The sequence below is a fragment of the Oryctolagus cuniculus genome, chromosome 3 (assembly GCF_964237555.1).
Source record: "Oryctolagus cuniculus chromosome 3, mOryCun1.1, whole genome shotgun sequence".
Taxonomy (NCBI): domain Eukaryota; kingdom Metazoa; phylum Chordata; class Mammalia; order Lagomorpha; family Leporidae; genus Oryctolagus; species Oryctolagus cuniculus.
Window position 1 is genome coordinate 128,065,738 of NC_091434.1, and position 23,277 is coordinate 128,089,014.

At 45.9% G+C, this 23,277-nt stretch overlaps 2 long non-coding RNA genes across 2 annotated transcripts in view; both read right to left on the reverse strand.

Moving 5' to 3' along the window:
• Positions 1-540: 540 nt before the first annotated feature.
• LOC127491537 (uncharacterized) lies at positions 541-17,026 on the reverse strand. Its single transcript, XR_011387633.1, has 3 exons — positions 16,433-17,026; positions 6,113-6,486; positions 541-5,207 (listed from the first exon to the last, which is right to left on the reverse strand). It is a non-coding gene; the product is annotated as an uncharacterized lncRNA (long non-coding RNA).
• A 1,071-nt stretch (positions 17,027-18,097) lies between these two features.
• The window catches only part of LOC127491638 (uncharacterized), a 28,488-nt gene continuing 23,308 nt past the window's right edge, over positions 18,098-23,277 (reverse strand). Inside the window, exon 3 of the long non-coding RNA XR_011387634.1 lies at positions 18,098-19,262. This is a non-coding gene — a long non-coding RNA (uncharacterized lncRNA). The remainder of the gene's footprint in view (positions 19,263-23,277) is intronic.

A 23,277-nucleotide genomic window follows, 5' to 3' on the forward strand; every position in this document is an offset into this window, starting at 1 on the left:
CAAGGTCATGAACAAAGTCTGGCTTTTGCTACACTCATGAGTCTGAGTCCCTCTTCTGAGTCCATCAGTTCTGAGGGGCCACTCCAGCTCCAGCACACCCTGTGGGGGCTGTGCTGACTGCTGTCAAGCCTGCACCACAGTAACCACTTTTCCTCTGCCCTGTCCTCTCAGGCTCCCCCTACCATACCTCCTGCCCTTACACTTGCTGTGAACCTGGTTCCTGGGAATCCCAACCTGCAGCAGGCTCTGTGCCTTGCTCAGCACCTGCCAGGTGCAGCCATGCAGAGATGGGAAGAGTAGGCATCCTCACCACTGGGCGAGCACTGGGAGGGAGATGGTGCACGGCCACCCAGGGCACAGATGGAGGTCTGGGACCCATCCTGGAGGGACCCAGCCAGGCAGACGCACCAGAAAAAGATGCTCCAGTGAAGTACTTCCTTTCTTAAGGTTTATTTTATTCATTATCTGAAAAGCAGAGCAACAGTGAGAGAGAGAGAGAGAGAGAGAGAGAGAGAGAGAGATTGTCCATCTGCTGCTTCATTCTCGAATTGGCCACAATGGCCAAGGCTGAGCCAGGCCAAAGCCATGAGCCTGGAACTCCATAGGGTCTCCCACATGGGTGGCAGGGGCCAAAATACTTGGGTCATTTTCTGCTGCTTTCCCAACCATATTAGCAGGACGCTGAATCAGAACTAGAACAGCTGGGACTAAAACCAGCTCTCCTATGGGATGCCATGATCACAGCAACCTGCTAAGCCAGCCCCTCCTACAACGTTCGGAAAAACAAACCAGCGCTTACCAGAAGGATAACGGGTCAGCACTTGGCTTCATGGTTATATAGGCAAAGCCGGACAAGTAAGCAAGGAGCAGATGCCGGAGACTTAGGAGCCACGTGCCCTGTGCTTGAGAGTGCAGGCTTCATCCGGACAGCAGAAATATGGCCACGCAGAGAAAGGAACAAGAAGGGCAAACCTCAGAGAAGGAGCTTCCGCTCAGCAGCTGAGAGTAAGAGCATTAGGGTGTCCCTGCCTGCAGGCCCCTACATCTGCTGTAAGGTCCAAGAGAGCCCTGGGCTGCACAGCCGTTGAGTCCCAGGACCCTCTGAGAAGGGCGGGAGGAGGACCTGGCCTCTCTGGTCTCCCCAAGGTCTCAGAATGCAGCGTCCACTGTGATGGGCACTGCCCTTCCCCTGTCCATCCATCGCCAGTCCTCCCCACTTGGTATTTGTCAGCTAATGAAGGACCTCAGCCATTTCAAGTCCAGGTGCGACCATGCGTATTTGCATACTCCTGTCAAATCTGCATTAGCTCCTCTTGACCACAAACCTTGGTGACCTCCCCGTTAATGAAATACCACAGTGATTAAAACCTCCTTCAGGCTTGGTATTTGGAAATACCGCTGGCTTTTAGAGAACACACTTCACAGACAGCCTGGAAAACCCCATCACAGGGGAGAATCTGCTTATGACCCCGGTCTGTTTTTTAATATATGTATATTATTTTTTTTGAGAAGGAGACGGGGAACAAAACTGTAGGCTTCAGGTTTGGGATTTTATTTTGTAGCTCACTTCACTTCCAAACTTTTCATAAAAGCTTTCAGAGTCACTGATATTTTTATTCTGAGAGCATTTCCGTCTACTCAGACCACTGGCTTAGTTTTAGCTAATTAAACTTGTGAAACGAGGCGGTGGGTAACAGTTCACTGCAGTACCGGCTGGCTGGATCTTGCATGCTAATTGAGCCTCCTGCCCCTGCTGCTGCATGCAGGGTGGCCGGGGCCTTGGAGCCTTCCCAACAGCGCCTCCCTGCACAGCCCCGGTCTAGGGACTGGGCCTGCCAGCATCGTGAAGCCTACAGATCTGAGATTTGGAGCAGGGACCACACTGCTCACTTTCCTATTTTAGCCTACTTCCCATTTACTTTGTTGTCATTGCTGTTGTTCAATGCTGTCAACAAATGACCCAGCAACAAGCAGGAAACTCTCCTCCGATGTGACATTCAGGACTTGGAGAAGGGCCTGGTCATAGGGTAAAAAGCAAAGGCCATGGGCTACCAGCCACGCTGTGCCAGGGGCCACAGAGATGACGCTCCCAGTGCTCAGAACAACTCTTCCTAGCAGCCATCATCCCCTGCACCGCCTAGAGAGGGAAGTCTGCTCTGAGAAGCTCAGAAGGCAGAGGTCAGGACAGAGCAAGTAGATGATGTGGAAGGTGGCCCTGGGGCATTTGGTAGAGGCCCTTAAGACAACAGAACAGGGGCTGGCTTGTGGTGTAGCTGTTACAGCTGCTGCCTGCGATGCCAACATCCCATCTGGGCACTAATTCAAGTCCTGGCTGCTCTGCTTCCAATCCAGCTCCGTGCTCATGCACCTGGGAAAGCTGCAGAAGGTGACCCAAGTGCTTGGGCCCCTGCAACCCACAAGGGAGACCTGGATAAAGCTCCTGATGTCTGGCTTCAGCCTGGCTCAGCCCTGACTATTGCAGCCATTTGGGAGTCAACCAACAGATGGAAGATCTCTGTGACTTTGACTTTCAAATAAATCTCTTTATAAAAAAAAGGGGGGGTGGATATCAGTTCCCCAGCTCCATCCAGAGGTCCAAATCACCTACTGGGACAAGGTTGGGAATAGCCTGGCAGACTATAGGAAACTCACCCTGAGGAAATAGTGCAGCAACAAGCATGCTTCTGGGATTATACTCCGTATTTCATCAGCCAGCCCCTGGCTGTTCTGCCTGCTGCTCCCCTACGAGCACACGGTAATGATATGGGCCTGAGCACCTTAATGTTCAGTCCAGGATCATGCCGCCCCCAGGAGAGGATTCCAAGAAGAGGTATATGTAAGGTGCACAAGTGGAGACAGCATTCCTTTAAAAGGCAAGAGAGTCAACTACATGCACACCTGAGTGTGGGCCACCCCACATAGAGAAATACCTGCCATGAGTGTATCAGAGGATTGCTTAGAGAGAGCCTGAATAGTAACCCTCAATCGTGGTCAGGGCAAAAAGAGACCTCTTCCCCCATTCCCAGCTTCTTTTATGAGGTAGAGGTGATGCCTTAATTGAATAAAAAAACAGGGCTGAGTGTTAGCATATGCGAAGCCATCTGGGATTTTTAAAGTACCTCCACGTGGAGTTTAATATCCATGTGACCAGCATGGCATCTCCTTCCTGGCCCCAGGTGAGACACAGGTACATCTTGGGGAGGTAGGCCTTTTATACTGGCAGGTAAAGACATAACCTAATATTGCAGAGAGGGCGAGAATTCCAGCTCACCTAGACCCAACTAGCTGTCTGCCTATTCACACCGTATCAGTATTAGTTCCCTAACTCAAAAGGGACTGTAGTTACAGGAATACCACTCAGATTACCATCTTTGTGACAGCAGGTTTTGAGTTTTTGTTTTGTTTTGTTTTGTATTTTAAGATTTATTTATGGGGCCAGCGTTGTGGTGCAGTAGATTAAGCTGCCACCTGAGAAGCCAGCATCCCATATGGGTGCTAGTTCGAATCTCGGCTGCTCAACTTCTGATCCAGCTCCCTGCTAATGCACCTGGAAAATCAGTAGAAGATGGCCCAGGTGCTTGGGTCCCTGCACCCATGTGGAAGACCCAGATGGAGCTCCTGGCTCCTGGCTTTGGCCTGGCCCAGACCTAGCTATTGCGTCCATTTGGGGAGTGAACCAGTGCATGGAAGATTTCTCTCTCTCTCTCTCTCTCTCTCTCTCTCTAACTCTGCTTTTCAAATAAAGAAATAATTCTTTTAAAAAGCATCCTCGGGGCCAGTGCTGTGATGTAGCAGGTAAAGCTGCCGCCTGCAGTATTGGCATCCCATATGGGTGCCAGTTCAAATCCTGGCTGCTCCTCTTCCCATCCAGCTCTCTGCTATGGCCTGGGATAGCAGTAGAAGATGGCCCAAGTCCTTGGGCCCCTGCACCTGCATGGAGACACGGAAGAGGCTCCTGGATCCTGGCTTCAGATCCACACAGCTCCAGGTGTTGCAGCCACTTGGGGAGTGAACCAGTGGATAGAAGACCGACCTCTCTCTCTCTCTTTCTCTCTCTCTCTCTCTCTCTCTGCCTCTCCTTCTTCCTCTGTGTATCTATGACTTTCAAGTAAATAAATAAAATTTTTTAAAAAGCAGCCTCAATGAAATTTAAATGCAAATTATAGCAACAAAGATTGTCTTCCACTCTTCTCTCCCTCCATAAACAAGCACAATGATCTTTCCAAAACACAAGTTTGAGGATGTCTCTCCCTTGTGTAAACCACTCCCCTTAGGAAAGGATCTGTGACCTTGGTGGGTCCCATGTGTTCTGGCCTTTAACCTCCCTACTCCTTTCTACCTTCCCCCTCCACCTGGTTTTGAGGGCTTTTACCCACAGTATGTCCCCTCTCCCTGCAAAGTCCCTTCCCTCTCACCTCCTCCTTCCCACCTTCGCCTAATGAGCTCCTGCTCACTCTTCAGATTGCAACTCAACTGTCCCCTTCTGAAGGAAGCTGGTCCAGACCCCCAGCCCAACTCCTAATTAGATCAGCTCCCTCTTATACAGTCTGTTACCATATATTCACTCCACAAATAACAGCTGTAACTCACTTTTATTTATGTGCTGATTTCATTAAGACTTTCCCCACAAAAAGTTCCCTTCCCTAACCTAACACAAAGCCCTTGGCATATAGTAAGTGCTCAATTAATATCTTTGAGGAACTGAACAGACAAAAAGAATCATTTTCTCCTGTGACATTGGTAGATATTAGAAAGGTGCAGAGACAATCAGACTTTCTTGTTTCTGGCTGTCAAGAAAAATTGCTGGAAGATAACCAACACTGTGCCGAAAAGGATGAATTTATCTATTGGTTATGCTTGTAGATGCACACTGAGATACCTGAATGAATATGTTGCTTGCGGCATTGTCTGTGATAGCAGAAGCCAAGACATAACACATATATTCTTCGTCAGAGTGAGCTAAAAAATAAATAAATAGCATGCATGCAATGAAACAGTGCACAGTCATTTCAGAGAAGGACGCCAACCTTTATGCAGATGTGGGAAGGTCTCCAGGATAGACTGTGACGTGCAAAGGCAAGCTGCAGAGTGGTCCATGCAGGCTGATGGTCTCCTCTTCGGCTCTTCACATGAATTGCTACATATCCTTCCAATTGCATACAGAATGTCTGGGCAGATAAACAACCAGCGATCCACCATGGTAACTTCTGAGAAAGGGTGTGGGGGGGAGATAGATACTGTTCAGCCTTTTGCGTGATTTGATTGGTTGTGAATATCTATTACATTTTTAATACTGCAAACTAAAATTTGATGAATAAAGGAATCCTGAAACAAGTTCATTAGCACCACAGTACCGACCTCCATTATTTCCAATAATCTTCCTGTCTCAGATGTCTTAAAGTTCCAGTTTGTTTTTTAAGATTTATTTATTTATTAGAAAGGCAGAGTTACAGAGGAGAGACAGGGAGACAGTGTTCCTTCTGCTGGTTCTGACAACAACAGCCAAGGCTGGGCCAAGCTGAAATCAAGAGCCTGGAATCCATCCAGGTCTCCCACATGGCTGGCAGTGGCCCAAGCACTTGGGTCATCTTCTACTGCCTTCCTAGGCCATTAGCAGGGAGCTGGATCAGAAGTGCAGCAGCCAGGACTCCAACTGGAGCCCATAGGGGATGCTGACATTACAGGGGGTGGCTTAACCCGCTGTCCTACAACATTGGCTCCAGTCCCATAGTTCTCAAGCCTGGACCCTGCCTGTCTCTGCAAGCTTTGCCCATTCCCAGCATCACTAGGGGCTTTGGTGAAAGGGTTGTTTCCGCCCAGTAAAAACCCCCTAGAATTCAAACCAGTGCTGCAACTAGACCTGTGGATAACTGCTCAGGGGTCCTGATGTCCACCCCAGGCCCTGGATCCCCGCGCTCAGGGGAGCCCCTGCCCTACCCCACAGCCCTTCGATGCGTCAATTCTGGCTCTGAATGCAGCTGCCTCTTCCTCATACCTCTCCTTAGTGCTTCAAATTAATTTTCAGGTTGAGCTGCCAAGAGCTAGTTACTCAGGAAATAAATATACACTCGAAGTAAAACAAATCTGTGCATAATGACCACGCGGAGTATACCTGCGCGGTATTCAGGGTGAGTGAGGAGTTCCGGAGCGACCCGCCGCGAGCTCCTGGAGCTTGTTGCCAGGACTCTGTAAACGATGAAACCGCTCCAGGTGCTGCCTTAAGCGAGCCACGAAGGAGGCGTGGTTTCCTCTGCTTCCGCAGGCTGTCTCCCCTCTCCTGAGCCGCTAAATCCGCTGAAGGGAGCAACAGAGCAGCCAGGAGCGTCCCTTCACTCCATCCTTTCCGGATGCTTGTCTTGCTCCGCCCACAGCAGGTGCAGGTGAACACACTTCCCGGGGATCTTGATGCGAAAGAGGAGACAGGGGCAGAGCCACAGACCAGTGGGTGGAGAGGCTCTGGACCCAGGTAGGACAGTCCCACCTGAGCTGGAAAGCAGAAGAGAGATGAATAAACCAGAGGCGCCTCCTCTGGAGGAGGTGGGGCAGGAGGGCCCTGGGTTTCTGTAGTGGTTCCCCGCCAACCCCTGCAGAGCGGGTGCCTGCTGCCCCTCACAGCTCCCCAGGGAGGCCCCCTTCTCTCCTAAAGCTCCGGGCACTCAGTTTGAGGTTCCCAGTCCCAGACTTCAGCCATGCCTGAATAGGCTTTTCTCTGCTCGGTTTTTAGCACCTCCAGACAAAACGGAGGGAGGCTGATGGGAACCTTTCTGTGGGTCCACTAGTGCAGTTCATTCCCTGAGTCAGCAAGTTTCCATCCAAAGGCATTTTCCCTAGCCCTAAGGGCAGCTCGTAATTAAAATCCATTCATTCACTCCCCATTTGTCCACACTATCTGAGAGGTTCCAGGTGCCAGGAACTCCATCCAGGTCTCCCAGGTAGGTGGTAGGAATCCAAGTACTTGAGCCATCACTGCTGCGCCCCAGGTCTGCAACAGCAGGAAGCTGGAGTTAGGATCCAGAGACCAGAATCAAATCCAGGCACACCAATGTGGGACATAGGTGCTGTCTTAACTGGTGACTTAACCCCCAAGCCAAATGTCTGCCCCAATGTGGAATTCTTTGGTCAAATATTTTCAACCCACAGTTGTCTGAATCTGCTGGTGTGGAATCTAAATACAGCTGACTGACTGCAAACCTTGAGGACTAAGCCCAGGCCAGGAAGGCAGAGCACGGTCCCTAGAGGCATCTCTTGAGCCCTAGATCTCAGACTACCTCTGAGCACATTAATTGCATGAGAGAGCCACCAAATCTGCTTTACAGATGAAGCCAGCAGGCGAGTTTCATGTCACTTGCACCCAGACGGCTCTGACTGCTGGGCTCCCCACAGGAGCGTGGTGAGGATTCAGTGAGGAAAGCATTCTGATGTCTGAAGAACCTCTTCAGACCCAAGGAGTACCATGCAGAAGGGAGCTCTCAGCAGCTGCCCAATGAACACTTTTCATACCTTCAGGCACAGTCATTCCTGCAGAGGAAGTATCTCTGTTGTCTCTTTGAACCAGAAGCTTCTTAACCCAGATGCATACAGAACAGGGTTCTGTTGCTGTGGGAAGCTACCTGAGGCCACAGCAATCAGGAAAGCCAGACAGGAGCCAGGACATCCCCCGGTTCTCACTGCTGCCCCCGGCTGAGAGGAGGTGCTTATCTGCCACTGCCAGGAACTGAGTTGCAAACTCAAGACTTTACTTCTGGAAATGGAAAGTCATCATCAGAGCTCTATGATCAGAGCAAGGGCGAAGTTGTTGGTGGAGAATGTCAATCAGAGAGCACAGGAGGCATGCCAGCCCTTAGGGGACTGAATCTCATGCACACGCAGATCAGACTGCCTGTGATCTTTCAAGTGGAGCTGCTTCACAAATGATTGCTGGGTCCTGGGATCAATCTACTGAGATGACAACCCTATCAGCATCGTTTCCTGTGCTGGGGTGCATTTCTGAACCAACGTGATTGACGGGTTGACACTGACCCTGAGAAAAGTGGTCCCAGGTGTTGCATCTGCCTCCCAGGGGTGTCTGATGGCTCCTTTGCTCCTTTCCATGGACAGCTGGAGCAGGACAGACTCTGACCATGCAGCCCCACACTCCAGGCATCCCCAAATGCCAGGGAAGCCATGCAGAGCATGTGGCGATGACTAGGGAGTCTGTGGGGACCAAGAAAAATTCCCCCTACCTGGTCCTTGCAAGTACCCCTGAACAAGAAGGCTCCTCCTGGGTCTACTCTGACATCCAAACTGGCCTGGAAGGAGAGGTCATCTCTGAGGTCATCTTTCAGTTTGGGATACATAGAACCCCAAGCCGGAGGCGGAGGGAGAGGGAGCCCATTCCCATTACCATAGAACCTCAGCTCTTCAGAGATCCAAACCTGCCCCACCCCAACACACAAGCACATGGAAATCACCCAGCAGAGCACAAGCCCACAGCCCAAAGTGACCTAAATCTGAGTACTGCCGTGTCCAGAGCAGATTTCCTGCCTTCTGTGAAAGCCCACAGACCTGAGTACTGGGAAACAAGGAGCTTCTGCTGAGTGGCTGGGTTTGTACTTTCTAATGACTGAGGGTTTGATGGAAAATGCTCCTGGGCTTTGGGTGCTGTGACATTCAGATCCAAATGTGTAATGACCTTACTATCTGCCGAAAACCGTAGCAGCAACATCTGTGGACCAGCTTTGCCTGCTTTTTCTGGGTTGTCTTTCTGCACTCCCTCATTTTGCCATGACCTCAGTTCTTCATGAATGTGTGTAAACATGTGTGTGTGTGTGTATGTGTGTGACATTTTAGAATGTGTGCCTATTCCAGACTACAAGCACCTAGGGAATAGATGGGTAGGTAGATGATGGATAGATTGACAGATACAGAGATTAGATAGAAAGATGATAGATAATGATGATGAAGATAGATAGATGATAGATGATGGATAGATAATGATGATGAAGGTAGATTATATAAACAGATGATAGAGATGATATATAGATGATGGATGGATAAGGTAATGATGAAGATATATAGATATAGATGATAGATACGGAGTAACTCATACTTTTCTCAGAGAGCAGCTGGAGAGGGTGGACAGAGAGAGAACAAATTTGAAAGAGCAAAACTTTTAAGCCATATGTCTTCATGATACAGTTGAAGTACAAAAGCGGAGCTATCATATAGAGCAGACATGAGGAACATCCAGCCCATGAGCCGTATAAGGCCCCCAAATCATTTGTTCTGGTCTTGCAGAGGCCACATGTGAGACTCGAGATTCAATAAATCTGTATCGGGCTAATTTCACCAGGCTCCCTGTTCAGAAATCCCAAGTATTAATCATGACCTTTCTCATCTCAAAAATAGCGTTAGATAGCCCCAACACCCAAAGAGTTGCTTTTGGAGATTATAAACATGGGTTCTTCCAGATGGAAATTAAACCAGATACTTGCAAAGGGGAAACTTGTTGAAATGAAATGGACACTATGAGAAACAGTGACTTGATCAGCTCTTGTCCTGACGGTTGATGTACAATGTAATACTTTATCCATTTTAGTATTTTTTTTGTTCTAGTACCATTGGTTGAGCTCTGTAATTAACACACAATTATTCTTAGGAGTTTAAATTTTAACTGAAAAGTGATCCCTGTTAGGAATTTGGAAAACTTTATGCTGAGTGAAATAAGCCAATCCCAAAGGGACAAATACCACTTGTTCTCCTTGATAGGTGACAACTAACTGAGCACCAAAAAGGAAACCTGTTAAAGTGAAATAAACACTATGAGAAACAGTGACTTGATCAGCCCTCACCCTGACTGTTGATGAGCAACTTGATATGTTATCCCTCTTAGTATTTTTTTTGTTTGTTCTACTTAATACTTTTGGTTGAATACTGTAATCAATACACAATTCTTCTTAAGTGCTGAAACTTAACTGAAAAGTGATCGCTGTTAAATATAAGAGTGGGAATAAGAGAGGGAAGAGATGTGCAATTCGGGACATGCTCAAGCTGACTTACCTCAAACGGTAGAGTTAGAAACATACCAGGGGATTCCAATTCAATCCCATCAAGGTGGCATGTACCAATGCCATCTCACTAGTCCCAGTGATCAATTTCTGTTCACAATTGATCGTAATGATAGGACTAAGAACCAAAGGGATCACATAAACAAGAATAGTGTCTGCAAATACTAGCTGATAGAATAAAAAAGGGAGAGAATGATCCAACATGGGAAGTGAGATACACAGCAGACCCATAGAATGGCAGATGTCCTAACAGCACTCTGGCCTCAGAATCAGCCCTTAAGGCATGTGGATCCGGCTGAAATGCCCATGAGAGTATTTCAGGCATGGAAAGCCAAGACACTCTGGGGAAAAAAAAAAAAAAAAACTAAATGAAAGATCTCCATGAGTGAGATCCCAGTGGAAAGAATGGGTCATCAAAGAAGGAGGTACCTTTCTCTGAAGGGAGGAGAGAACTTCCACTTTGACCATGGCCTTGTCTAAATATGATCAGAGTCAGTGAACTCAGGGGGCTTCCATAGCCTTGGCAGCTCATGACAAGAGCCTAGGGTGATTACTGATGCCATAAACAAGAGTGTCAATTTGTTAAGTCAACAACAGGAGTCACTGTGCACTTACTCCTCATGTAGGATCTTTGTCCTTAGTGTGCTGTACATTGAGATTTAATGCTATAACTAGTACTCAAACAGTATTTTTCACTTAATGTTTCTGTGTGGGAGCAAACTGTTGAAATCTTTACTTAATGTATGCTAAACTGATCTGCTGTATATAAAGAGAAACGAAAATGAAACTTGATGTGAATGGAAGGGGAGAGGGAGTGGGAAAGGGGAGGGTTGCGGGTGGGAGGGACATTATGGGGGGGAAGCCATTGTAATTCATAAGCTGTACTTTGGAAATTTATATTCATTATATAAAAGTTTTAAAAAAATAAAAATAATCCAGATACTTGAGAGAAGTCAAGAAAAAAAAAAAAAGAAAATTCAGAAAGTCCCTGGAAGTGGGGAGACAGCTGAGGTGTGAACGCTCCATGCCTCCTGATGAAGGTGATGATGAGCACACCTTTAGACCAGGGACTGGAAGAGAGAACAGAACACAGATGCATAATCTGACGATGTCAGAGCCACAGTAATCCCTGGGTGCACTGTTCACAGGATTCAGGCCAGTTCACAACTGGCAGGTGGTGACCCATCCCAAGGAGAACCCCTGCATCCCAGGTTGGCTTTTTAGAATATGTAAAATCAAGCACCCACCTTTCAGCCACGTGAATATTTCAGCCCTTGTCTGGGCCTAGCATTTCTGCATCCCTGTGCATACAGAGCTCTGAGTTTCCATCTCCTACTCATTCAGATGGCCTTGGGCACCATCTTTTCTCACTGCTTCTAGGGCTGTGCTGGGTCTCAAGAGGCATCCAAGTGCAGGAAAAGCAACCACATGGGTAGTGATGTTGTTGAGTCTTCTGGAAAGACAAGCTTCTTCATGGCAAATTCCCTGAAGACCCTGATTGAAAAGTAACTGCCACAGGGCCAGCACTGTGGTGTAGCAGGTAAAGCCACCGCCTGCAGTGCTGGCATCCCATATGGACACTGGTTCAAGTCCTGGCTGCTCCACTTCCGATCCAGCTCTCTGCTATCGCCTGGGAAAGCAGTGAAAGATGACCCAAGTCCTTGGGCCCCTGCACCCGCATGGGAGACCCAGAAGAGGCTCCTTGCTCCTGGCTTCAGATCAGCTCAGCTCTGTCTGTTGCAGCCATCTAGGGAGTGAACCAGCACATGGCTCTCTCGCTCTCTCTCTCTCTCCCTCTCTCTCTCCCTCTCTCTCTCCCTCTCTCTCTCCCTCTCTCTCCCTCTGCCTCTCCCTCTGCCTCTCCCTCTGCCTCTCCCTCTGCCTCTCTGTAACTCTGCCTTTCAAAAAAAAAATAAATCTTAAAAAAAAAAAAGTGATTGCCACAGAAGCAGCCAGATGAGGCATGAATGCTAGCTGAACCATGCCTGGGGAAAGGCTGGCTGAAGCACAGTCTGTGTCCTCAAGTGTTAATAGAATCTCCTTGTTGTGCTTTTGAGGAAGCTAAGTTAGAGGACCGATGACTTGCCCGAAGCCACACATCTTGTTAGTGGTAGAATCAGGTCTAGAATCCAGGACTGGTGTTCGTTTGGGCTTTATCAGGGACTGTCAGTGCTCTACTCACTTTGTTCAAACCCTGTCATCTTTTTAGGTGCTCCAAAATGCTGCAGCCAGCTGCCAGCATCCACATGTCTCTGTGCCCAAAGGCTTTTCTGGGGTTATGGAATGCTTCTCTGTTCACCTGCCTGGCAGACCAGAAGTGCCTGGCAGCATCCTCAGCCAATGACTGACAGGACAAGTGAGCAAGTAAACCAGCCTCTGCACCCACTGGGGAGGATCCTTCTGCAGTTTAGCTTCTCTTTTGCAACATTTCCCTGCAATCTTCCCTGGCCTCTTGAGTGAAATGTTTGTGCTTGAGTCTTTATTCCTAAGAATACCAAATACGTGGGCAACAAGCATGAAAGGACACAAACGGGACCATGTCAAGCTTTAAAACTTCTGCACAGGGGCTGGCACTGTGACTCACTTGGTTAATTCTCCGCCTGCAGTGCCAGCATCCTATATGGGCGCTGGGTTCTACCCAGTTGTTCCTCTTCCAGTCCAGCTCTCTGCTATGGCCCGGGAAGGCAGTGGAGAATGGCCCAAGTGCTTAAGTGCTTGGGCCCCTGCACCTGCATGGGAGACCAGGAGGAAGCACCTGGCTCCTGGCTTCGGATTGGCATAGCTCTGGCCGTAGCGGCCATTTGGGGAGTGAACCAATGGAAAAAAGACCTTTCTCTCTGTCTCTCTCTCACTGTCTAACTCTATCTGTCAAATAAAAAAAAATCTGCACAGCGAGGAAACAATCAACACAATGAAAAGGCTGTCTATGGAATGGGAAAAAATATTTGCAATCCATATATCTGTCAGAGGACTAATATCCAGTATATATAAAGAACCCCTACAACATAAAAGCAAGAAGAGCAAACAAGCAGATTTAAAATTGGGCAGGGGATTTGAATAAATATATCTCTAAAGAAGACATGAAAATTACTATAACCATATGAAAAGATGCTCACTTCACATCACAAATCATTGGGGAAACGCAAATCAAAACCATACCGGAATGTCATCTCACATCCATTAGGGTGGCCACTGTTAAAAAAACATCACAGAAAATACTAAGTATGAGCAAGAAGGAAGAGAAATTGGAGTTGTGCACTAGTGCTGTAAATATAAAATGTTGCAACCATTATGGAAAATAGCATTGAGGTTCCTCAAAAACAAAATTAAAATTAGAACTACTGTATGATCCACCAATCCCTCTTTGGGTTGCGTACTTCCAAAAGAACTGAGAACAGCATCTCAGAGATATCTGCACTCCCAGTTCAACTGCTCACATTCACCAGAAGATAGAAACAACCCAATCCCCATGGATGGATAAACAGATAAAGAAAATGCAATGTACATATACCATCAGGTTGTATTTAGCCTTAAAAAGTAAGGAAAACATGTCACACACAAGTTACATGAACCTTGAGGACATTATTTCCAGTCATGTCACAGAAACACAAATACTGCATAATTCCACTTACATGAAGCACGTAAAGTCATCAAGCTCTTCACAACAGAAAGCAGAATGGAATTTTAGTTTTGGGGTGGTGTAGTGGCTATAACCACAGCCTGCATCACCTGCATCCCATATAGGCGCTAGGGAGTCTCTGCTATGCCAGTCTTGATCCAGCTCCCAGCTAATGCACCTGGGAAAAGCAGTAGAAGATGGCTCAGGTGCATGGGCCCCAGCACTCATGTGGGAGACCTGGATGAAGCTCCTGGCTCCTAGCTTTGGCCTGGCCCAGTGTCGCTCCCCCTCTTCCCGGAGGAACGACACAGGACCCTGTGCTGTTCTTTTGTCTGCTCAGCCCTTCCCAGGTTTGCTGCTGGTTCTTCCCGGGTTGGCTGCCATCCCTCCACCTCCGTGGAGGGGCGGGCCCCCCTGCCACTTTCCCCACTTCCGCGGGGGAGCGGCACACCGCAGGCCGGCTCTCTCGGGGGCTGCTCAGATATTCCTCAGGTGTTCCCCTTAGATGTTCCTGGTGCATGTTGTCTCTCTCCTCCTTTATAGTCCTCTTTCACCAATCCCAACTCTGCTACCCACACGCTGAGTATGCTGCTCTCCTCCAATCAGGAGCAGGTCCTACAGTTTATTGGTTGAACTGGAGGCAGCTGCGTAGAAGCTGTTTACTCCTCTCCCAGCACCATATTGTGGGAGAGCAGATGCATAGAATAAGTCTTAATTCCAGTAACTTAGTCTAGTCCGATTGCTCCCCACAGCCCAGATCTGGCAGTTGTGGCCATCTGGGGAGAGAACCAGTGGATGAATGATCCCTCTTTCTGTCTGTGTTCTCCTCTCTGTAACTCTGATTTTCAAACAAATAAATCTTTTTTTAAAAAAAAATCGGTTTTGCAAGATGAAAATGTCCCAGAGAGTAGCCATAAAAAAAGTGCACTGTACACGTAAAAAAAATGCTTGGGGTGGGGGGCGGGCAGTGCTGCAGTGTACCAGGTAAAGCCACTGCCTCCAGTGCCGACATCCCGTATGGGCGCTGGTTGAAGTCCCAGCTGCTCCACTTCCAATCCAGCTCTCTGCTAAGGCCTGGGAAAGCAGTAGAAGATGGCCTAAGTCCTTGAGTCCCTGCAACCGTGTGGGAGACCTAGATGAAGCTCCTGGCTCTTGGCTTCAGATTGGTGCATCTCTGGCTGTTGTGGTCATTTGAGGAATGAACCAGAGGAAAGGAAGACCTCTCCCTTTCTCTCTCTCTCTCTCTCTCTCTACCTCTCTACCTCTCTACCTCTCTGTAGCTCTGCCTCTCAAGTAAATAAATAAATCTTCTGAAAAGGTGCTTTAGGATGGTAAATTTTATGCCATGTGATTTTATCAACACAACAAAACCATAATGAATTGAAAAACTTTTTTTTAAGAAACAATTAGAAAATAATAAGAGACCAGCAAAATGATCCCACTGGGAGGATTGCAGCCTCTGGCATTGGTAGACCCAGGCCTCATTCTGACTCCCGGCCACCGCCTGTTGACTAGGCCATTCCTTTGGCCTTTGGGTCCTCTCTGAGTGTAGGATTTGTCTGTTGAACACAGAGCTGCTGGAGGTTGTGATGGGACTCAGAGCCCATGCTGCTCACTTATGGGAACAGCAAAGGAAAGGGGGATTTGCCAGGTGGCCCCAGCACCTGGTAAGCAACTGAGTCTCTCTCCAGAGGGCAGGTGGCGAGAAGAGCCCACCCAGTTGGATCTATGCCATGCAAGGCGTGTGGTTTGCCTGGAGAACAAAGCTCTCTCCTGAACTCAACTCTGAGGACAGAGTCCCAAGACCAAGTTCCGTAGATCTCCTCCAGGAACAGGATGACTCCTCCCCAGCCTACTCCACACAAGCTACTTGCCCTCCTGACAGCCTGAAGTGTACTGAGTGCTGGAGGGACTACTGCCCTGTGCCCCATCTCAGAGCCCTGAGCAAGAGCAAAATCCTCTAAGTGCTAGCATCTCTGGCCCAAAGCTAGACAGATGATGAGTCAAACTCTCAGATGTTCATCACGAGGCTTCATCTGGACTAAGCCCCCTGGATCTGGTCTAACATGATGGGCCATTTGGCGGGGGATGAGGCAGTGGGGAGCGTTGGACATTCTGGTTTCTAGGTTGCATCCTCTCCCTGGCTGGAGCCAGGTCACAGGGAATCAGGGCTGCAGTGGGTTTACGTGGATGGTGATGGGCTGCTACAGTCAGTCGTGGTAAGGTAGATCCCTCCTCTCTCTGCTGGAGAGAGAGGAGGCAGAGAAAGTTAAAACAGTTGGGAACAGACCCATTTGTATCATCAGCCCAGCGACCTTCACAAGAACTAAGGATTGGCCTCAAAGGAGGGGAGCCCAGGACCCCCAAGGAGGGCCAGTAAGAGGGGTCAGCGACACTCTGGAGGCTGGGCAGGAAGGGACACAGGGCAAGGTGAAGAGGCTGAGTGTGTCCTACACTGAGCCATGCTGGTGGCGTCCAGCGGTGAGGACGCCACACAAGCACTGCTTACACCTGGGTCTGCACGAGGCCAGACGGAGCCAAGGGCCACCAGGAGTACATTTCCCGCCTTTCCCTCCAGGCTGTGCCTCCAGACTCCCTGGGGTCAGAGGTTGTCTTCTCTGTCACTGTGCATGCCCAGACCTTGGTCACAGTGCACTGCTTGGATCCCTCCAGCTCTCCTCTCTGAGGCTCAAAGACAGGCCACTATCTCCTGGGGGCTGGACTCAGCCCCTGCCCACTCCCCCATAAATCCTCCTGTTGTACTCACAGCCTTGAGAAGGGCTTGCACGTGTGAAGGTGAAAGCATTAATCCAAGGTCTACACTAAGTGGGTCTTAATAAGCATGGCCTCGGGCTCCTTCTCATTGTGTGGCTCCACTGACCTAAGAACAATCATTTACGTGGCAGCAAAAGTGCCTGAAATCTGAAACCTTGTTTCGCTGATTTTGAAAATAAAAAAAGCACCCACAGGCTGTACCCATATGAAAATGCTGTTTCCCCTGATGATCCACACCACAGAAAGCAGGGGATTGAATCCTGTTCAGAGAATGTCTCGCTCAAAGATTCCCACTCTCCTGGGTGCAGCCAAGAGTGGACATAGGAGTGATGGGCAGGACGTGGATGCCGGCTTTCCCGCTGGGTCTATCCACAGACATCAGGTGTCCAGTGGCAGCTTGGAGATAAGACACAGTCATTAAAATTGATGGCGGCTGCTTTTGCCTTTCACAGGCAATGGGCTTCATCTACATCCCAGGGCGAACCTTCCTGCTTCCCTTTGGCTGAGCACCAAGATAGTTCTTGTCCACAGTGTCTGTAAGCTAGATCACCAAGGGCGGAATTCAGAGAGGTCAGATGGGAGCCAGCACTGTGGTGTAGTGAGCAAAGCTGCTGGCTGCGATGCCAGTATTCCATACAGGTGCTGGTTCCAGTCCTGGCTGCTCCATTCCCAATCCAGCTCCCTACTAATGCACCTGGAAAAAACAACAGATATTGGGTTCTGAAACCACTTCAGAGTAGTGTCACCCAAATGATACAGTGTTTATTTCTTAAAAATAAGGGAATAGTTAATAAGCTTCCTGTTTTGTATTGATTTATTTAGGTCTTCAATGATTTATTTCATCTGTATTTTATAAGTTTCAGCATCTAAGTCCCACAAACCTTTTGTTCAATTTACAAATATTTCATTTAATCATTTGAGCAGTTGTACTAGCATTACTCATATATATATTAACATGTTAGATTCTCAGGGTCATAGCAAATGCATGGTAATATGATTTTTAGCCTTCATTCTGTTGATGTGATATTATATTTATTGATTTGTGTATGTTGAATCATCCTTGCATCTCTGGAACAAATTCCATGTGGTCAGAGTGGTCTTTTGATGTGTTATTGAGTTTTATTGGCTAGTATTTTGTTGAGAACCCTTGTATCTGTGTGTTCATTTGTTCATTGGTGATACAATATTAGTTGATCATTTCCTTTTTTTTCTGTTTCTGTGTCCTTATGTGAGTTTGGAATCAGGGCAATGTGGTAGAATGGGTTTGTAAGGATTCCTTTCCTTTCCATATTTTGGAAGAGTTTGATAAGGATTCATGTTAGTCTTTCCCTGAAAGCTGATAGAATTCAACAGTGAAGCCATTTGGTTCTTGGCTTTTCTTGACAGTCTTTTTATTAACAATTCAATCTCATTATGCATTATTGGTTTGTTCAAACTTTCTGTGTCTTCATGATTCAATTCTGATGTTTTATGTGTCCAGAAATTTATCCATTTCTTCTCGGTTTTCCAGTTTGTTGTCATATGATTGTTCATAGTTATCTCTATTGATCCTTTGTATCTGTGATATTAGTTGTAAATCTTTTTAATCCTATTTTAGTATTTGAGTCTTAGCTCTTTTCTTCTTAGCCTACCTAAAGGTTTATCAATTTTATTTGTCTTTTCAAAAAACTGTTTCACTAATCTTTTGTATTATTTGCTTGATTTCTATTTCATTGGTTTTGCTCTAATTTTTATCATTTCTTTCTCTCTACTCACTTTGGATTTGGTTTGTTCTTATTTTTCTGGGTCCTAGAGATTAATCATTAGGTGGTTTGACATCTTTCTGATTTTTTATTATGATATTGGAGTCTCATGTCTATAAACTTCCCTCTTTGTACTGATTTTGCTATATCCCATAAGTTTTGGTAAATTGTGTTTCTATTTTCACCCATTTCAAGGGATTTTTAAATTTCTCTTTTGGTTTCTTCAATAACCCACTTTTCATTCAAGAGTATATTGCTCAACCTCCATGTATTTGTAAATTTCTAGTTTCTTTTGTTGCGATGTTTTTTGTTTCTTTGTAGCCTGAAAAGATACATGATGTGTTTTCAATTTTTTTGTCAGCTGTCTAGAATCATTTTGTTGCCAAATACATAGTTTATCCTTGAGAATGCTGTGTGTGCTCATGAAAAGAATGCATCCTCTGCAGCTGTTGGAAGCACTGCTAGGCCCATTTGACCTTTTAGTATGGTTGAATTCTGATATTCCTTTGTTGATTTTTTTTGTCCTTTGTCTTTTTTCCATTGTCGAAGATAAGGTGTTAATGTCTCCTACTCTTTTCCTACTAGAGTTGATTTCTCTTCTTTTACATCAAATACTGTCAGATATTCATATAGCTACCTATGCTTGTTTTTGTTTGTATTTTCATGGAATATCTTCTTCCAACCTTTAACTTTTAGTGAAGTTTCTTCTAGGCAACATAGTGCTGGACTTTTTTTATTTTTTTAATTTATTTGTTTAGTTGAAAGGCAAAATGAAAAAGAAGAAAAGACAGAGAGAAAGAGATCTTCTATCCACCTGTTCATTCTCTAAATGGCTGCAACAGCCAGGGCTAGGCCAGGCTGAAGCCAGGACCCTGGAACTAACATCTGGATATTCCATGAGAATGGCAGGGGCCCAAGTACTTGGGCCATATTCTGCTGCTTCCCAAACACATTAGCAGGGAGCTGAATTAATGGAGTTAGTAGTTCAGTAGCCTGGGAACTCTAGACCCATCTGGCCAGTCCAAGGTAGCCACTCTTGACGTGTTGTAAAACAGATGGTTTTGAATGTCCAGCTTCCCTCTGTGTTTGAAAATTAAAGAAATAAAAAGCATGCAAATTAGAAATGAAGAAGTCAAATTATTGCTGTATGCAGATAACATGATCCTTTATAGAGGGGAACCAAAAGACTCCACTAAGAGAATGTTGGAACTCATAGGAGAACTGGGCAAAGATGCAGGACATAAAATCAACACACAAAAATCAACAGAATCCATACATACCAACAATGCTCTGGCTAAGAAAGAACTTGCAAGATTACTCCCACTCACAATAGCTACAAAAAATTTAAACAACTTTAGATAAATGTAACCAAGGGTATGAAAGATCTCTATGATGAAAATTATGAAAAATTAATAAAAGAAATAGAAGAAGACACTAAAAGATGGAAAAATCTTCCATGTTGTTCTGGATTGGAACAATCAATATCATCAAAATGTCCAAAGTACCCAAAGCAATATACAGATTCAGTGTTATCACAATCAAAATTCCAAGGATAGTTTTTACAGAACTAGAAAAAATAATCCTACAATTCTTATGAAAATGCAAAACACCCTGAATAACCAAAGCAATCTCAAACAGTAAGAACAAAGCTGAAGACATCATAATACTAGATTTCAAGATAAGACCCCAGAAACACAAGCAATAACAGTAGAAATGAACAAACGGATTTATATCAAGCTATGGAGTTGGTTTTTTGTTTTTTTTTTTTGTTTTTTTTTTGTTTTTTTTTTTGACAGGCAGAGTGGACAGTGAGAGAGAGAGACAGAGAGAAAGGTCTTCCTTTGCCGTTGGTTCACCCTCCAATGGCTGCCACGGCCGGCGCGCTGCAGCCGGCGCAACACGCTGATCCGATGGCAGGAGCCAGGAGCCAGGTGCTTTTCCTGGTCTCCCATGGGGTACAGGGCCCAAGCACCTGGGCCATCCTCCACTGCACTCCCTGGCCACAGCAGAGGGCTGACCTGGAAGAGGGGCAACCGGGACAGAATCCGGCGCCCCGACCAGGACTAGAACCCGGTGTGCCGGCGCCACTAGGCGGAGGATTAGCCTAGTGAGCCGCGGCGCCGGCGCTATGGAGCTTTTGTATGGTAAAAGAAACACCAAAAAGTGAAGAGGCAACTGATAGAATGAGAGAAAATATTTGCAAACTACACATTTGATAAAGGGTTAATTTCCACAATATATAAGGAGTCCAAGAAACTCAACAACAGCAAAGCAAACAATCCTGTTAAGAAATGGACAAAAGACTTAAACAGGCATTTTTCAAAGGATTAAATACAACAATATCAAATAAGTGAATTATAATGAAGGAAGAAAGGTTCTATTCTGATTTCTTATTGCACATTTTCTGTAAGTTTGAAATTATACACAAATAGGAGGCTGCCACTGTGGTGTAGCAGGTAAAGTCACCATGTGCACGGTCAGCATCTCATATGAGCACCAGTTTGAGACTCCACTACTCTACTTTCTATTCATCTCTCTTCTATGTCCTGGGAAAGCAGTAGAAGATGGCCCAAGTGCCTGGGCCCTTGCACCTACGTGGGAGACCCAGAGGAAGCTTCTGGCTCCTGGCTTCAGGTCAGCTCAGCTCCAGCCACTGTAGTCATTTGGAGAGTGAACCAGCAGATGGAAGATGTCTCTTTCTGTCTCTGCCTCTGCCCCGTCTCTCTCTAATTCTGCCTTTCAAATAAATAAATCAGAAAAGAAATTATACACAAATAGTTAAACATCGTACCTTAAAAAGAACATTTAAAAATCATATGACCACCTCAATAGATTCTGAAAAAAATCATTCAATAAAATTCAACACCAATTCACAATAAAAACCTTGAACAAGGGGCTAGTGCAGTGGCATAATGGGTAAAGCCACCACCTGTAGTGCCAGCATCCCATATGGGCGCCGGTTCATATCCCCGGCTGTTCTACTTCTGATCCAGCTCTCTGCTATGGGAAAGTAGTAAAAGATGGTCCAAGTCCTTGGGCCCCTGCATGTGGGAGACCCGGAAGAGGCTCCTGGCTCCTGGCTTCAGATCAGCGCAGCTCCAGCTGTTGCAGCCAGTTGGGAAGTGAACCAGCAGATGGAAGACCTCTCTCTCTGTCTCTCTCTCTCTCTCTCTGCCTCTCCTTCTCTCTGTGTGTAACTCTGCCTTTTGAATAAATAAATAAATCTTAAAAAAAAAAAACACCTTGATCAAATTAGGCATAGAAGGAACACACTTCAGCATACTAACGGCTATAGATGATGAACTCACAGCCAGTATTATACCAAGTGGGGGAAAGCTGCAAGTACTTCCTCTAAGATCTGGAACCAGACAAAAATGTCCATCTTCACCACTCTTATTCCACACAATACGGAAAATGTTAGCCAGAGCTATTAGTCAATAGAAACAAATAAAAGGCATACAGATAGGAAAGAAAGAAGTCAAACTATCCCTGTTTGCATATGACATGATTCCATATATAGAGAACCAAAACACTGCATCAAGAGACCATTAAAACTAAAAGACTTCACTAAGTTGCAGGATACAGGACCCAGGACTGTGGTATAGCAGGTAAAACCGCTGCCTGCAGTGCCAGCATACCCTTTGGGCACTGGTTCCAGTTCCGGCTGCTCCACTTCCAATCCATCTCTCTGTGATGGCCTGGGAAAGCAGTAGAGTATGGCCCAAGTCCTTGGGCCCCTGCACCCATGTGGGAGACCCGGAGGAAGTTCCTGGCTTCTGGCTTCTAATAGGCGTAGGTCCGGCTGTTGCAACCAATTGGGGAGTGAACCACTGAATAGAAGACCTTGCTCTCTCTGCCTCTCCTTCTCTTACTGTGTAACTCTGACTTTCAAGTAAATAAACAAATGGTTTTTTTTAAAAAAAAAGACTTCACCAAGTTGCAGGATACAAAAATCAATATTCAACATTAGCAAACTTATTCACAATAAAAAAGTCTTAGAATAAATTTAACTTTTACAATGAAAATTACAAAATACTTATGAAAGAAATTGAACAGGATACACACAAAGACAATGGAAAGACATCCCATGGATTAGAAGATTTAAATTGTTAAAATGTCTATAGTACCCAAAGTGGATTTTTGATTTATTACAATCTTCATCAAAATACTAATTACATCCTATACAGAACTAAAACAAAAAAATCCTAAAATTCATACAGAAACAAAAAGGATCCCAAATAGCCAAAGCAGTTTTGAACAATAAGAACGAAGCTGGAGGCATCACAATACCAGATTTCAAGTCATACTATAGACCTATTTTAATCAAAACCACATGGCACTGGCATAAAAACACGAAGACCAGTGAAATAGAATAGAGTCCCCAGAAATGAATCCACACATCAACAGCCCAATTATCTTTAACAAAGGAGCTTAAAACATACCATGAAAAAAAGATAGTCTCTTGAATAAATGGTGGTGGGAAAATCAGATAGTCATATGCAGAAGATTGAGACAAGACCATCGCTTCTCGGCCTTTTAGCTAAGATTGAGTGAGGAGACAAGACCCTCTTCCTTCTATACTTCACCCTATACAAAAATTGCCTCAAAATAGATCAAAGATACAATGTAAGACTTGAAACTATGAAGCTATTAGAAGAAAACATAGAGGAAACACTTAATGACATTGCAATAGGCATGGGTAGCAAGAGCAAAAATAGACAACGAGATTGCATCAAGACAAGAAGCTTCTCCTTCCTTGTAATCAACAGAGAAGACAACCAACCACAGGGGAGGAAGTATGTGTAGGCTATTCATCTGGCAAAGGATAAATGTTCAGAACACACAAAGAACTCAGAAGAGTCACCAAGCCAGTTTAGAAATGGAAAAAGGATCAGGACAGACGTTTCTCATACGAAGAAATACAGATGCTCATCATCACTCACCATCAGGGAAATGCAGACCAAAACCACCATGAGGGTCATCTCACTCCAACTAGAATGACTATGATCAAAAAGACAAAAAACAGCAAATGCTGGCATGGATGTGAAGAAAGAGGAATCCTTTTACACTGGAAATGCAAAATAGTACAGCCATT